This window comes from Hyla sarda, chromosome 4 (genome assembly GCF_029499605.1).
Source record: "Hyla sarda isolate aHylSar1 chromosome 4, aHylSar1.hap1, whole genome shotgun sequence".
In the NCBI taxonomy this organism is placed as follows: domain Eukaryota; kingdom Metazoa; phylum Chordata; class Amphibia; order Anura; family Hylidae; genus Hyla; species Hyla sarda.
Window position 1 is genome coordinate 289810027 of NC_079192.1, and position 17984 is coordinate 289828010.

Below are 17984 nucleotides of genomic sequence, written 5' to 3' on the forward strand. Positions count from 1 at the left end.
TGGATGCCTGAAGTGTTTCTGCATTATTTTAGTGCATTTCTGGGAAGTCTCTTGTCTCTTGTTGATGTTATTAAAAAAGAAGTAAAAAAAAAAAATAAAGTATAAATTTAGACCAGGATTCCTCAGGAGGCAATGCATGGGAATACATTAAGACAATCAGAACAAAAAAACTAAATAATATGAATCATAAACAAAGAAATTGAACCAAAATGAAGAAAACAACACGGTAACTTTAACATTATTAAACAGTTTTACATCAGTTTATGTTTTTAACCTTGCCATATATTTACATAAAATTACCATATTTTTATTTTAATTATTGCACCTAGCTCATAACAGTATTGAAAAAAGTTGATGAAATGTCACCTGCAATAATTGGTTAAGGATTTTTGTTCTAATTATAATGAAAGGTTGCACACAAATACTGATAAATGTAATATTGAAAATAGAAATATTCTTAATGGGGGAGATTTATCAAAACCTGTCCAGAGGAATAGTTGCTGAGTTGCCCATAGCAACCAATCAGATCACTTCTTTCATTTTTCAGAGGCCTTTTACCTTTAAAAAAAAAAAATGAAAGATGCAATGTGATTGGTTGCTATGGGCAACTGGACAACTTTTCCTCTGCACAAGTTTTGATAAATCTCCCCCAATATTCTTATGTGTGTTCACATGGAAACATGAAAAAATGTATTAATAAAAATAGAAAATAAAAAAGTATAAAAATAAATTATATATATATATATATATATATATATATATATATATATACAGTATATATATATGTATATATATATATATATATATATATATATATATATATATATATATATATTGTAACCAGGGTTAATTGTCTGAGGCCTCTCCTACCTAGTTCTCTTGCAGAGGCTTTGATTTAAAGGTATATAAGCAGCATAATAGGAAGCAGCTCTGTATAACATATTTTTCACGAGGACCTGGGACTCTATTCTCAAAGCTCTCCCTGACATTGGCAGTAACAACAATTGGCTTAACACTGCCAATTTACCTCCAACAATAATGAAAGTTTAAGGTAAGAGGTAAATTATGCAGATACTATCAGTGCCTTATTCTCCTGCCAACACTGTTCACAAGAGGAAATATGGTTGTTGGGCATGTATATTTGATCATGGAAAGAAGAGTATAAGCAGCTGGCAGAAACCTATGGTCGTAGATTTCATCTGATCAAACAAATGGTTTTATTGGTTATGTTAAAATTCAACATGACAAACCTTGTTTCCCCATAAAGCAGACACTTAGGGGCAGTGGGGCTGCCCTAAAGCGCATTACATTGTTCTCAGATCCTGGTGACATAGATAAGAGCTGCAGTCAGTTATCTATTGTCTATGTCCAAGTCAGTTGGTCATTATATGAAAGCAATAATGGGGAGTAGCATGGGGCTTATAATCTATCCTTGATTCCTTGTGAAAGAAACAACTAAGTGCTAAGCTTTTCCATCACTGTATTTCCATAGTGGTACATTTTTCTATACGGGTAAAACCATTTATATTGTCTGGAATCCTCAATGAGCTTCACGGTTATTTATCACAAAATGTAGTGCAGTCTTCCGACTATAACATGATTAAATTATAGAGACCCCCTGACCTAAGATGGCCCCGACATACGATAATTTCAACAAACGATGGCCTCTCAGAGGCCATCGCATGTTAAAGGCAGCATCAACATACGATGCTTTTGTATGTCGGCGCCATAGCATAAACAGCTATCCGGCAGCACAGACTGCTTCAGCTGCCGCCAGATAGCCGTTTAGGTGCCCCATGTGCTGCAGTGATGATCACTCACCTGTCCCCGGTGCTCCGGACCGACCTCTTCAGGATACCCTGCATGGCCGTCGCTCTCCTTCGTCGTCATCACGTTGCCGTGTATGCCGTCCTGTCATCCAATAGGAGCAGCATGCGCAGCAATGTGATGATGGAGATGAAGAGCGACGATCCCGGGCAGCAGTGACGGTCTGAAGTGACAAGTACACCCCGGGGACGTAGCGACAGTGATGGAGGGTGACATCCAGGGCAGCGTGACGGTCCAGAGAGGCGGGGACAGGTGAGTATAACTTCCTATACTTTACATTGCATGGATCCCTCTACATACGATGGTTTCAACTAATGATGGTTCATTTGGAACACATTACTATTGTATGTTGAGGGATCAAAGTATCTTGGATACATTTGTCTTCACTGCTGGTTTGAAATACATGGATCTTCTTATCCACTGAATACTGTTACATTGAATACTGTCTAACCTATTTACCATTTCATCTACTTGATTTTCTGCTTTATCCTCTCTCTACTTATCTAGTTTAAAATACCCTGTCACCCCTTCTAGGATTCCTTTTCCCAGCACAGGATACCTCCATCCTTTCAGGTGAAATTTATCTTCAGAATACGATTTGTACCACAACTCCCTAACCCTCTGCAGTTTCTACGATGAGCATTGCAAAGAAAGTATTCCAGAGAAAACACACTTCGAGGTCCTTCCCTTAAAGGGGTACTCCGCTGCTCAGCGTTTGGAACAAATTGTTCCGAAAGCTGGAGCTGGCACAGGGAGCTCCAGCGATTGTTCCAAACGCTGAGCAGCGGATTACCCCTTTAAGCTTGGGTCTTGGTTCCCTAAAATTATTCTGAAGAACCTCTGCTTACCATGTATTCTATTGTTAGTTCCCACATGGTACACAACAGCTGGGTCATCACTACCCAATTAATTTGTCCACCTATTTCATCACATAACAAACCCTGACAGCAAACTATTTGGTCTAACAAAAAATATGAGAAAGCCTGTAGGCCATCTTCATGTTTTGGGGGGAACTGAGAAACATGTGAAAATAAAAAAAATGTGAAAATTTTTAGCTTTGTAAGCTTCAGCTAGCATGGTATTAGGTGGAGGTTTGTTGAAAAGCAACAATGAAGCTCTTGTCTTCACATCCCGTCCACATAACCCCTTCTCATATCCTGACTAAATATCCAGACCTCATATCATGCATTCATAATGTGTCTTCATATCCTGACCTCATATCCCATCCCCACACTAACTATTCTCTGCACCTGACTGCCGGACAGTCAGCAGGATGTCTAAAAGTCCAGGGCAATCCTGCCCAGTGCAGTGTGCGGTGGCAGCACACTGATGACGACAGTGCTAGGAATAAGTATACATGACTTATCAAACATATATGCCACAAAGGACAATTGTATTTTTATTTAATCAGGTTCTTTAGTGGGAATGTAAACCCATGCGTACTAGGACGTCATCCCCAGACATAGGCTAACAAAACATATGCCAGGGCTGTGGCATCCAGGGTGGCTTTTTTTTATCACGTTCTGGCAGCTCTTGGGTCAGATTATCAAAATGCATTGATTTATATGGAAGCACATGCACTTTAGCTCACTGGGCTGGGATGCATATATGCATTTTTACATTGCCATGAACTGTTTTATGAAGGAGTAACATCCTCTGTAATATGACAATACATTTATAGTTATGGTGATTTCTGTTGTTGAATTATTGTGAGTGGCATGTGCATTTCATGTGTAAGACTATTTATTCATATTTGCGCACTACACTGGCCTTTATAATTGTGATTTACATTTTGACATCTACCCTATGAGTTATGACACACTTTTGCTGTCCTTGGTACGCTTCCCCATCTATGTGTGTGACTTTATGCATGTTTTAATATGTTTTTCATGTGATTAAATAAAGATATAATTTATTTCTTGATTTGCAGCATTAAAACTTCAATTCTGTGATAAGAGTACTATAAAAAATAGGGTATACTTCTGCTGCACCAAGTCAGTGGCAACCACACAATATTACCATAGATCTATTGTAACCTCAGCATTGCAGTGCACCCATTAGACATCCTGTAAGAGAGGAAAACATCTACACTGAGCACACAGTATATCTACATGCTATTAAATATATCAGCAATGTTTCCATTCCATCCAAGAAACAGGCAACAAGCAAATCATGGGCTACAAAGGGCAAATGTCCATCTTTCACTATATTATCACATACATATCCGAAAGTTATACTTATAGACCATTTTTCACATCCAGCAATCGCAGCAATTCGCAATGCAATGTTCGAATGTATTCTAAATCACAAAAACAAAATAGAAAAGTGTTAAGAAATATGTGGCTGTTGTATGAAAAGTCACATTGTGAAAATTAGACCTTAGATTTCTATGCCATCTTTGAATGCATTAAATGTGTCTCATTTCTTAGCTTTATAAATGTGACTTTGTTTTGATACTATGTATTTTTTATCTGATTTCATCACATATTTACTTTGCTATGCAGAAATGCACTAATACAGTCAATCTAGATGCATGCCAAATAAGACTGCTTTCACACTATAGAATTATCCATTTTAAAGAACCATTATAATGATCCGTTATCAAAACCATTAAAAACGGACGTTAAATGGGCGTTACAAAATCCCATTATAGTCTATGGGATGTATAGTCTATGGGATTATTAATAACGGACGTTATTTTGTGATGGGAGAAGGTAATGGGAGAAATAGTGCATGCACTCTTTCTTCCATTCTTTTTCGCGTCACAAAATAACGTCTGTTATTAATAATGCGCTATGACGAGTTAAACGGATAATGTAAAAATCCGATAGACTATAATGGGATTTTGTAACATCCGTTTTTAATGGTTTTGTTAACGGATCATTATAACGGATCTTTAAAATGGATAATTCTATAATGTGAAAGGAGCCTAATACTGGTAACAGCCAAGACACTGACCATATTGATAAGGACAATGCAGCAAAAATTAGCTAAAATAAATATTAAATTCTGGCAGTCAATTGAAAATAATGTTAGTTCCATAAATCAGGGTGTATTTGAGTTATTTTTCCTTTATTAGCACAAATAAAATTGAAATGACAGAACATGACATTTCATTCTGTCTATGAGCAGTCATAAAAAGAGTATTTACAGTTCAGGGACAGAACATAGATGTTTGGGTCATACGCTACATTATGGCCATTTACTTTGTAAAGCAATAATAATAATGTGTGGACTGACCTTTCTAAACATTGCAAAGTTCAATTAGAAATCATCTAAAGTTGTTTGGTTCTTATCATAAAATAGTTTAACACTGAAGTAGTAATAAAAATTATATACAATAAAAATAAGGTATGTATGCAGTTATTTAAAGGTATGTATGAGCATACATGTCTGATAGTTGTAACACTCACGGTTGGAAGACAGGAACACTGAAGGTAGTGGATCCACTGGACCTGTTTGGCAGATGACACAGGAAGCAGAGTCTAAGGTGCTGCTGGTTTTCACCAGAGCCCGCCGCAAAGCGGGATGGTCTTGCTGCGGCAGGCGGCACCCAGTTCGCTACCCCTGGCACGACTCGACCACACAGGCAGCTGAGGAGATTCGAGGCACAGGAAGGATACAGCAACTCATAGTCATGATAGCAGAAGGTAAGGGAAGGCAGCACAGATGCATAATCAGGAACGTAGCAGGAGGTCAGTAGGCAGGCAGCACAGGAGCAAGGTCAGGTCACAGAACAAGGGGTCAGAAACATGGTAAGGCAAGACTCAATAACGCATTCTCAATGGCACAAGGCAACAAAGATCCAGCAGGGATGTGTGGGAGGAGCTGAAATTTATAAGTAATGCACAGGTGTAAACTAATTATGGGTGTACTGGCCTTTTATATCTTATAGCTCCAGCGTGCTCACCCTAGGAGATGAGGACACACATGCCGGAGCTGAGATGCAGGGAAGGAGACGGAAGAAGACTGAGGTGAGTGACGGGCTGGGATTCGCATGCAGGCAGATCACGTAATGCGAATCCCAGCCCCGCCGGCTGGAGGAGAGAGGGGGGCAGTGCGCTCACGGCCAGCGCTCATGGCCGGAGCACAGATTGTAACAGTACCCCCCCACCTTTGGTCTCCCCCTCCTTTTGTGGTGCAGAAATTTCGGTCCAGGTCACAGTCCAGAATATTCTCCTCCGGCTCCCATGATCTTTCCTCTGGACCATAACCTTCCCAATCAACCAGAAAGAAATGTTTACCTCTCACGGTCTTAGAGGCAACAATCTCTTTAACATTTTAGACATCAGAAGAGCCGGAGACTGGCGTGGGGACAAAATTCTTCTGGTTGAAAACCGGTTGATGACTAGAGGCTCGAGGAGGGAAACATGGAAAGAATTAGGAATACGTAAAGTAGCAGGTAAATGGAGTTTATAGGAGACTGGATTAATCTTTTGCAACAACTGGAAGGGGCCTAGAAAGCAAGGACCAAGCTTGTAGCAGGGAATACTGAACCAAATGTATTTGGAGGAAAGCCAAACCTTGTCACCAGGAGAGGATGGTGGAGGTCTTCTACTCTTGTCAGGCTGTACCTTCATGCACGAGGAAGCTTGAGATAAAGACTGTCGAGTCTGTTGCCAGATGGAAGAAAAGTCACGGGCAAGCTCATCAACAGCTGGCACATCAGAAGAAACTGGAAGTGGAAGAGGAGGACGGAGATCTGTAAACAACAAAAAAGGGAGAAGACCTCGTGGACTCAGAATCCTTATGATTATATGAGAATTCTGCCCAAGGCTGACCCAATCGTTTTGGCGACCAGAGACAAGATGAAGAAGATAAGTCTCCAGAATTTGATTAACCCGCTCCACTTGACCATTGGACTGAGGGTGGTAGGCTGAGGAGAAGTCCAGATTGATGTCTAGATGGGTACAAAGAGCTCTCCAGAACTTAGAAACAAAGTGAACTCCGCGGTATGAAACGATATGCTGTGGAAGACCATGTAGACGGAAGATATGTAACAAAAAGTACTTCGCCAGCTGTGGAGCAGATGGAAGACCTGGTAGAGGGATGAAATGAGCCATCTTGGAAAAATGATCAACCACGACCCAGATGACCGAGTTATTATGGGATGGTGGCAAATCGGTGATAAAATCCATAGCGATGTGGGACCAGGGAGCCTCTGGAATGGGTAAAGGCTGTAAGAGTCCAGCAGGTTTTTGGCGAGGAGTCTTGTCTCTGGCACAAGTGTCACAGGAACGAACAAAATCGGAAACATCACGTTCTAGATGCGGCCTCCAGTAATGCTGAGAGATTAGAAGTAAAGTCTTACGTACTCCAGGATGACCTGCCAACAAAGAAGAATGATGAGGTCTAGAAAGCACGGGAGCAGAGGCAAATGCAAACTTTAAATGGGAGAAGGCCTGTTCGGCTTCCGGAGACCAAGTCCTGGGATTAAAGCCATTTTTAGTGAGAGCCACAATCGGAGCAACCAAGGAAGAGAAATGTGGAAAGGATTAACGATAATAGTTAACGAATCCCAGAAAGTGTTGAATAGCCCAAAGGACGAGGCCTATCTAATACCTCATACAATTTATCTGGATCCATCTGCAGGCCTTGATAAGAGACAATGTAGCCGAGAAATGGCAGACAAGACTTCTCAAATAGGCATTTCTCCAGTTTGGCATAGAGATGATTCTTCCAAGGTGCTGGAGAACCAGATGAACATGTGAACGATGCTCCTCTAAGTTGGTAGAGAAAAGCCGTTAAGTTAGAGGATACCGGGTCACCGCGGTCCCAAAGAGGTGTAGCCCAGGCCAGGGCTTTTCCGGACAAGAGACTGATGACGAAGGCCTCCTTAGCTCGTTCCATCGGGACCTAGTCAGACAAAAGCCCCAAATGCATGGAGCACTGTCTAACAAAGTCTCTACACAACTTGGAATCGCCATCATACTTATAAGGTAAAAGTAACTGAAGTTTGGACCCAGAAGGACGCTGCAGGAACAGGTGGAGGAAGTGGAGCAGGTTGTGGTTGCTGCTGCATGGTTAATAACTGTTGCATCATAGCAGACAACTGAGTAAGTTGCTGTGCCTGTTGGGCCAACTGCTGCGACTGATGAGCCACAACGGAGAGAAGATCCCCGACTTCTGGCAGAGGTACCTCAGCGGGATCCATGGCCGGATCTTACTGTAACACAGTACTGCATCACATACTGCATCACAGTTAGAAGACAGGAACACTGGAGGTAGCTGGACCTGTGTGGCAGATGACACGGGCCGTACCAGGGAGCAGAGTCTAAGGTGTCGCTGGTTTTCACTAGAGCCTGCCGCAAAGCAGGATGGTCTTGCTGCGGCAGGCGGCACCCAGGTCACTACGAGGAGATTAGAGGCAAAGGAGGGATACACCAACTTGTAGTCAGGATAGCAGAAGGTCAGGGCAGGCAGCACAGATGCGTAGTCAGGAACGTAGCAGGAGGTCAGTAGGCAGGTGGCACAGGAGCAAGGTCAGGTCACAGAACAAGGGGTCAGAAATACAGTAAGGCAAGACTGCCAAGACTGCAAGAATGCCAAATCGGTGCTCAGGGATGATATCATCTAATTAGCTGTTCGAAGTACAGCTGGCTGTTTAACACATTCAGAGAAACATCTTAAAATCAACAATTGCTAAAACTCTAAATAAAACTGTTAGTGAAACTAGTGAGCTAAAAAGCAAAGTGTCTCATTCATACTCTTAATATAAGGACATTTGCTCCGTGGCAGCCATTGATACAGAGCGGGGAATTCCGAGGCACATATTCTACTGCGCTTCCAATGTCTTCCTTATATCTGAAATGTCAAAACTCTTAGCTGTAAAAGTCAGAGTGCAGATCCTCTCATAAAGAGACCCTCTGTGCTTTTATTGAGTCATCAAGGAAGCCGTGGTCCCCGCACGGCGATAAATAACTTTTTGCATGTACGTTATCAAAAGAAAAGATTTATTTTTTCTTTATGTCTTCCCTGTAGGAATTGGTCGGCTGTGTGGTGCACCTATGTCTCTTCCTAAGATAAAAGGTATGTTGGAAGGATACATAGTGAAATGTATCATACATTGTAAGAGCATTATGCTATAACGGTGTGCCGATGGTCCGGAAAAACCATTAGTCCAGAAAGTGTGGGTGTTATATAGATTTTAACAGCATATATGTTTTAATAAAAATGGGGTAGGCTGATATTTGCAAGGGGGTGATAGATGAATTAAACATATATGATAAGCCACCATATGGTAGTATATAAAATCACATGTTCACGCCTCTGTATTAAATTGTTATATGTGTTCAGCGGTATGCAGAAAACACTGACTCTATTAGGAAGCCATAGCGAAACGTATGTAAGGGTAGGTGGAGTGGTGCTCCTGACGGCATGTATTTTCCCATGTAACTCTGTATCTGTGCCTATTATTTTCTCCTATGCTTTTGTACTGATTTTTTGTACTGGCCTTTACTGGATACTGTCTATCTGTTGCCTTGGTACTTTAAGTATTTTATATTCTGTCTGATATGCACCTTATACTGTAGATACTTTTCTTGCTAACACTCTATGCACTTTAGCAGCATATACCCCTTTTCTGTGCACCTGTGTACTATCAGTGCCTGACTCCTCCTTGATTACATATATGTATGTTTTTAATTAAAACTGTATTTAATAAAGTATCGATTGAGTTTTCTATTCTATGACTGGTGTCTTACAATTTGGTGATTTTATATTAAGAGTTTAGCCAAAGGTAGCATAAGGAAACATACAGTATGTAGCAAATTGCACTAACTACCGGTACATCATGCCATGAATACCATTTTAATACTATTAAATAGGCAAAATTTACTTCATTTTAGTTTTACTAGTACCGCAGGAGAGTAAACTGCCCACTTGGTCATAATAGAAACAGGAACACAGAAAAGACAGTATTCCCTCCCACACTTATTACTCAGAACAAAAATTGTGAAGGTTATTAAAAAGGATTTGTTTGCTTGTTTATTTATTTATTTATTTTTCCCTAAAGAAACAATACCACTCTAAGGCTAAGGCTTACGCCAAGTATTGCATTTGAGCTCCATTCATTTAAATGGAAATGAGCAACAATAGCAGACACAGCCTTTCATCCACAGACAAGGCCTTTAATTATATTAGTAAATTTTTGTTAAAATTTTAAGCTGTAGCCTATATATTTTACTAGAACAAGGGGAGGAAAAACTTGTAGACCATTTTTTTTTTAATTTTTTTTTTTTTATTTCAAATCAGCAAAAATTTTCAATAATGAACCCACTTTTTTTCTTTTTCAGATGTCAGGATAGGAGATAAGTGTCTGATTGCGGAGGATCTGACCCCCTACATTCTCCTGCTCGGTGCCTGAGCTCTCCCCATTCAGGGAGCTCCTCCATGCAACTCTATTGGAGGGCTGGAAATACAGCATGCTTTATGTGGTGGTCAACACATCTCCATACATGGAACTGTGGCTACTCTGAACATGTGGAGAGCCGAGGCGCTGGGCAGGAGATCTCGGGGGTCCTAGAGGTCAGACACCCCCCCATGATCAGACACTTATCGCCTATCCTGTGGATAGGGCATTTGTTTTTAATTGCCAGAGTACCCTTGTAAGTATGTATAAGCGTAAAGATTTCCACATAAGGTCTGAATACTAAAGAGCTGCATTCTAAAAAAAATTAGAAACTAAAAGAACTTAAGTAAAATCCAAATATGTGAAATGTCAGATTACAATGTTAGCAATTAGCCTCTTCAGATGCTAACAATGTAACACACCGGCTCCTGCTTCTTTTTGACTGGCATATTTTACCTTTTTAGAGAACAACTAGTCCATCACAGCTATAAAAAAAAATGTCAGCCAAAGAAACGTAGGCTTCTAATTAGCTGCCAAACCATTACAGCAAAACATACAAGTGCTTTATCAACTAACCTATTATCACAATCATTGCACCAATGCAGTTCATATCCAGCAGAGAACAATGACAGAACCTATCTGCAAGATGTCAGACAACACAGATAAAGAATAGGAGCTTTGTTCTTACTAATATTTCAGTTATCTTATTCGCGTCTGCAACTAATGGCAAGCCAACGACAACTTAAAGGGGGCCTGTTAACAGGTTTGTAGGGTATAAAGTAAGGGCTTGGCTCTATAGGGCTTTTGACCCTTAATCTGTACATACCTCTAATTAGTTAATTGACTCCACCAGTGCTGAGGTGCCAGAGTTTAAGTACAGTGGTCCCTCAACATACAATGGTAATTCGTTCCAAACGACCCATCATTTGTCGAATCCATCATATGTTGAGGGATTCGTGCAATGTAAAAAGTGCATTTAATACTCACCTGTCCCCGTCGCTCCGGACCGCGTCTTCACCGCTCCCGCTGCTGTCCCAGGGGCTCCCGATGCTGTCCCGCTGCTCCGGCGTCTTCTTCGGGATCCCCGGGCTTCTTCCGCATCGTCTCCGGGGTCCGGGCCTCGCTTTCTGGTGATGTTATTACGCACGGCATGAGCAGCGACATAATAACGACGCCGGAAAGCGAGGCCCGGACCCTGAAGAAGATGCAGAAGACGCCGAAGGATCTCGAAGTGGACCCGGAGCAGTGGGGATAGGTAAGTGAACCTGTCCGGGATTCTTAATCTGATATCCGACAGCAGCTTAAGCATTTTGCGCTGTCGGATAACAGTTAATGCGATGGCCCGACATATAAAAGCATCGTAGGTTGATACTGACATCGACATGCGATGGATATCAATTTGATCATATGTCGGGGCCATTGCATGTCGGGGGGGGTTACTGTATATATATATATATATATATATATATATATATATATATGTTTGATTATATGTCGGGGCCATCACATGTCGGAGGGGTTACTGTATATATATATATATATATATATATATATATATATATATATAATCCAAAAACAATTAAGGTTCAACATAAAGGCTTCACTCCGAAACGTTTCACTTTTATTCTGTGGAATAAACTCAGAAGCCATTATTTAACATCCCGGATCTCTGACGCCTCATTTTGCTGTGTCTCATCGATGCTATATATATATATATATATATATATATATATATATATATATATATATATATGAATTAGGATTTAGAGTCCATTGGGCACCCATAGAGTGCAGGGGAGAGGCGGAGATACAGTGCAGCCTGGTGGTTGTCAATCAAAAGGGGTAGAGGAGGTGACCAGTGTACAGAGGGGAATAATATCTTGGTACTGGAGGGGTTAATTAACTAATGAGAGGATTGTCAGAACCCGTGCGGTTAATCTGCCCTAGATTTTTTTGTTTTCCTTGTTTGCTGGAACTATGCTTATGTGCTTGGGTGTGGTTTTGTTTGTGGCCAATTGGAGTCTTCCTTGTACTTCCACAGGCATATATAAGGAGGTATTTTCCACTCATTCCCTGCCTGTGAGAGTGCTAGTAACTGACCTAGCAACCTCTTACTCTTACTGTTTATTCTGGTTTTCTGTGACTCTTGGCTTCGCTTTTTGACTTCCCTTTGTAACTCCGTTATTGTACTTCGTTCCCTCTTGGCTTGGACTTGGCTCGTCAACTACGAATTATTATGTGTGCGTGTTTAGGTTGTTTTCTTTTAGTTTGTGTGCATCCAGCTGTTTCCTGACAGTTTTTTTGTCCGTGGTTGTGGACCCGCTGTCTAGGGCAGGTGCGCAAATAAGCAGGACAGAAGGAGTGGGCGAGCTCAGGGCTGCACTCAATCCCTGTCCAACATTGATAGGCATGTACACATTAAGGGTCCAAAGTTCTATACAGTTACGGTCATACTTTATACCCTAAAAACTTGCTGACAGGTCTGAATTAAACACAGCCTAAGCTATATTTAGCTTTCCTTTAAGAGGCACCATCAGAGAACTGCTCAATGCATATATCAGATATATGCTTACCTCTCCAAGATACTCAGCATTCAGATAACTATTGTAGACTAAAGACATATTGATCCTCATCTCATCTGTATTTTAACTTCTCATCTTAATTTTAACTAATCGAGGATGTTAAAGGGGTATTCCAGTGGAATTTTTTTTTTTAAATCAGCTGGTGCCAGAAAGTTATACAGATTTGTAAATTACTTCTATTTAAAAATCTTAATCCTTCCAGTACTTATCATCTGCTGTTTGCTCCAGAGGAAGTTCTTTTTTTTCTTGGACTTCTTTTCTGTCTGACCAAAGTGCTCTCTGCTGACACCTCTGTCCATGTCAGGAACTGTCCAGAGCAGGATAGGTTTGCTATGGGGATTTTCTCCTGCTCTGGACAGTTCCCGACATAGACAGAGGTGTCAGCAGAGAGCACTGTGGTCAAACAGAAAAGTTGGTGGATTTTTAAATCTCTATTGGATATTCCATTGGCTCTGGCTTGGCCACTCAAGGACATTCAAAGAGTTGTCCCTTTGATACTCCTGTGTTCACTTGGCTGTGTGCTTTGGGTCACTTTTATGTTGGAAGGAGAATCTTCAGCCCAGAATGAGTTACAGAGCATTCTGGAACAGGTTTTAATTAAGAATAATATGAGGCTCTTAGCCCACTTTTTGATCAAAATATGCCCCCAATCTACCATGCGGAAGTGGCCATTTATTTACCTCTCCTGGGCTAATGGCCTACAAAATTGGTGCATGCAGGATCTGGCTGATTAAAAACCACCATGTGCCTCTTGTTAAAGGGGTACTCCCATGGAAAACTTTTTTTTTTTTTTTTATCAACTGGTGCCAGAAAGTTAAACAGATTTGTAAATCAATTCTATTAATCTTTCCAGTACTATTTAGGGGCTGTATACTAAAGAGAAATCCAAAAAAGAAATGCTAATGATCACAGTGCTCTCTGCTGACCTCTCCTGTGCATTTTAGGAACTGTCCTGAGCAGCATATGTTTGCTATGGGGATTTTCTCCTGCTCTGGACAGTTCCTAAAATGGACAGCAGAGGTCAGCAGAGAGCACTGTGATCATGAGCATTTCTTTTTTGGATTTCTCTTTAGTATACAGCCCCTAAATAGTACTGGAAAGATTAATAGAATTGATTTACAAATCTGTTTAACTTTCTGGCACCAGTTGATAAAAAAAAAAAAAAAAGTGAGAGCACTGTGGTCATGACATCAGAGGAAATGCATTTCTTTTTTTTCGATTTCTCTTTAGTATACAGCCCCTAAAAAGTACTGGAAGGATTAAGATTTTTTAATAGAAGTGATTTACAAATCTCAGTCTTATAAGAAAAAGGCCGGCACTGCTGATAGTCCGGGAGTGTGCAGTATCACAACAGGTGAAAAACAAAGACCTAAGGTGGTGCTCAATCTTTATGAAAACGGTAGACAGAAGAAGTACGGAAGTACGATACAGCTGTCACCTCCACGCTGAGGTCCCCGGTGTCCTTGCCATGATCCCTGCCTGACACCGCACCTCTGCTCCCCGCTATCCCTGAATAAAGGACATGAAGTTACGACCGTGGTGAGTGCCGTCTTATTATCATTCTTGCATATTTTGATTTATAAATCTGTTTAACTTTCTGGCACCAATTGATTTAAAAAAAAAAAGTTTTACATGGGAGTACCCCTTTAAGGCCTTTCTCCTTGATTACTTTGTTTGCTGGGCACATAGCTCTAGGAAAAATCCTGGTCAAGCAAAACTTCTTCCATTTAAGAATTATTGATTCCAATGTGCTTTTGGGAACTTTTTGTCCAGCAGAAAATGTTTTGTACCCATCTTTAAATCTTTGCCTCCCCACAATCCTGTCTGTGAGCTCCACAGATATCTCTTTCCACCTCTTTGCTTGGCTTTTGCTCTAATATGCATTGTCAGCTGTGAGATTTTATATAGACAGGGCTGTGTCTTTTCAAATTATGTCCAAGCAATTGAAACTATGTCCAAGCAACTGGGAGACCCCCAGAGCTAAATTTCAGATATTATAGCAAAGGGTCTAAATACTTATACCTTTACAAAATTTTTGTTTTCTATTTTTTATAAATTAGTGAAAATGTTGTTTTTAAATTTTCAGGAATTTAGGGCAGAATGATAGTGGAAGTGTATTTCTTATTTCAACATTTGTATTTTTATTTTAACATATTTCAATTTTAAATTAAGACACAAAGCTGCAACATAACATATGGGGGAAAATAAAATGGGCTGAAAAATGCCAACACAAGTTTGAAAATGGTCCTATGGTAGGACAGAAATCTTGCTGTGATGTAAGCCAATAAATCCACTATTTTTCATCATTTGTGAAGTGCTGCTCCATCGCTTTTCTTATGTTGGATAGATTTTGATCGGGGCTGGGAGGCTGGCACCATGCACAGACTAATAGTAGTGCTGCAGTATATATTTTTTGCTAATATATATATATATATATATATATATATATATATATACAGTGGGGCAAAAATGTATTTAGTCAGCCGCCAATTGTGCAAGTTTTCCCATTTAAAAAGTTGCCTGTAGAGAGGCCTGTAATTTTCATCATAGGTATACCTCAACTATGAGAGAAATAATGCGAACAAAAAATCTGAAAAATAACATTGTCTGAATTTCAAAGAATTTATTAGCAAATTATAGTGCAAAATAAGTATTTGGTCAATAACAAAAGTTCATTTCAATACTTTGTTATATACCCTTTGTTGGCAATGACAGAGGTCAAACGTTTTCTGTAAGTCTTCACAAGGTTTTTACTGTCGCTGGTAATTTGGCCCATTCCTCCATGAGATCTCCTCTAGATCAGTGATTTTTTGGGGCTATCACTGGGCAACACAGACTTTCAACTCACTCCAAAGGTTTTCTATGGGGTTGAGATCTAAAGACTGGCTAGGCCACTCCAGGACCATGAAATGCTTCTTACAAATCCACTCCTTTGTTGCCCGGCAGTGTGTTTGGGATCATTGTCATGGTAAAAGACCCAGCCATCTTCAATGTCCTTGCTGATGGAAGGAGGTTTTCACTCAAAATCTCACATTCATTCTTTCCTTTACACGGATCAGTCGTCCTGGTGCTTTTGCTGAAAAACAGCCCCAAAGCATGATGTTTCCTCCCAATGCTTCACAGTAGGTATGGTGTTCTTTGGATGCAACTCAGCATTCTTTCTCCTCCAAACACGACGAGTTGAGTTTTTACCAAAAAGTTCTACTTTGGTTTCATCTGACCAAATGACATTCTCCCATTCCTCTTCTGGATCATCCAAATGCTCTCTATCATTGCATGATTTGAGTCCCTGGCGACATAGTGACTTACTGATGGTAGCCTTTGTTACTTTGGTCCCAGCTCTCTGCAGGTCATTCACTGGGCCCTCCCATGTGGTTCTGCAATTTTTGCTCACCATTCTTGTGATCATTTTACACCACAGGGTGAGATCTTGCATGGTGCCCCAGATTGAGGGAGATTATCATTGGTTTTGTATGTCTTCCATTATCTAATAATTGCTCCCACAGTTGATTTCTTCACACCAAGTTGCTTGCCTGTTGCAGATTCAGTCTTCCAAGCCTGATGCAGGTCTACAATTTTGTTTCTAGTGTCCTTCGACAGCTCTTTGGTCTTGGCCATAGTGGAGTTTGGAGTGTGACTGTTTGAGGTTGTGGACAGGTGTATTTTATACTGATAACACATTCAAACAGGTGCCATTAATAGCGGTAACGAGTGGAGGACAGAGGAGACTCTTAAAGAAGAAGTTACAGGTCTGTGAGAGCCAGAAATCTTACTTGTTTGTAGGTGACCAAGTACTTATTTTCCATAATAATTTGCAAATAAATTCTTTAAAAATCAGACAATGTGAGTTTATGTATTATCTTTACATAGTTGAATGTGCTGACAACAAAATCACACAAAAATTAATGGTGCGAGACATGATGTCCCAGATGTGCTCAATCAGATTCAGGTTTGGGAAACGGGCGGGCCAGTCCATAGCATCAATGCCTTCCTCTTGCAGGAACTGCTGACACACTCCAGCTACATGAGGTCCAGCATTGTCTTGAATTAGGAGGAACCCAGGGCCAACCGCACCAGCATATGGTCTCACAAGGGGTCTGAGGATCTCATCTTGGTACCTAATGGCAGTCAGGCTACCTCTGGCAAGCACATGGTGGGCTGTACGGCTCCCCCAAAAAATGCCACCCAATACCATTACTGATCCACCGCCAAACAGGTCATGCTGGAGGATATTGCAGGCAGCAGAACATTCTTCACGGTGTCTCCAGACATCTGTCACATGTTCTCAGTGTGAACCTGCTTTCATCTGTGAAGAGCACAGGGCACCAGTGGTCAATTTGCCAATCTTGGTGTTCTCTGGCAAATGCCAAATGCCCTGTACGGTGTTGAGCTGTAAGCACAACCCCCACCTGTGGAGGTCAGGCCCTCATACCACCCTCATGGAGTCTGTTTCTGACCGTTTGAGTGGACACATGCACATTTGTGGCCTGCTGGGGGTCATTTTGCAGGGCTCTGGAAGTGCTCCTCCTGCTCCTCCTTGCACAAAGGCGGAGGTAGCAGTCCTACTGCTGGGTTGTTGCCCACCTACGGCCTCCTCCACATCTCCTGATGTACTGGCCTGTCTCCTGGTAGTGCCTCCATGCTCTGGACACTACGCTGCTAGACACAGCAAACCTACTTGTCACAGCTCGCATTGATGTACCATTCTGGATGAGCTGTGCTACCTGAGCCACTTGTGTGGGTTGTAGACTCTTCTCATGCTACCACTAGAGTGAAAGCACCACCAGCATTCAAAAGTGACCAAAACATCAGCCAGGAAGCATAGGAACTGATAAGGGATCTGTGGTAACCACCTGCAGAACCACTTCTTTATTGGGGGTGTCTTGCTAATTACCTAAAATGTCCACCTGTTGTCTGTTCCATTTGCACACTACAGCATGTGATATTGCTTGTCAATCAGTGTTGCTTCCTGAGTGGACAGTGTGATTTCACAGAAGTGTGATTGACTTGGACATACATTGTGTTGTTTTGGTGTTTCCTTTATTTTTTGAGACCATGAAGTGACTGAAGATGCAGGAATAATTCCGGCACTGGACCTGCGCCTGAATTATTCCTGCATCTTCAGTCACTTCATGATCTCAGGAAGGCTGCGGATGACTTGGTTATTACCTTCACACGCTGTCCATTGTTGTGTGTGATTTCCTCAACCTATTCTGGTTAGCGGC

At 41.1% G+C, this 17984-nt stretch overlaps 1 protein-coding gene across 1 annotated transcript in view; it reads right to left on the reverse strand.

Moving 5' to 3' along the window:
* The window catches only part of LOC130369339 (dynein axonemal heavy chain 3-like), a 919716-nt gene that overhangs the window by 493904 nt on the left and 407828 nt on the right, over nucleotides 1–17984 (reverse strand). The gene's annotated exons all lie outside the window — the stretch shown is intronic.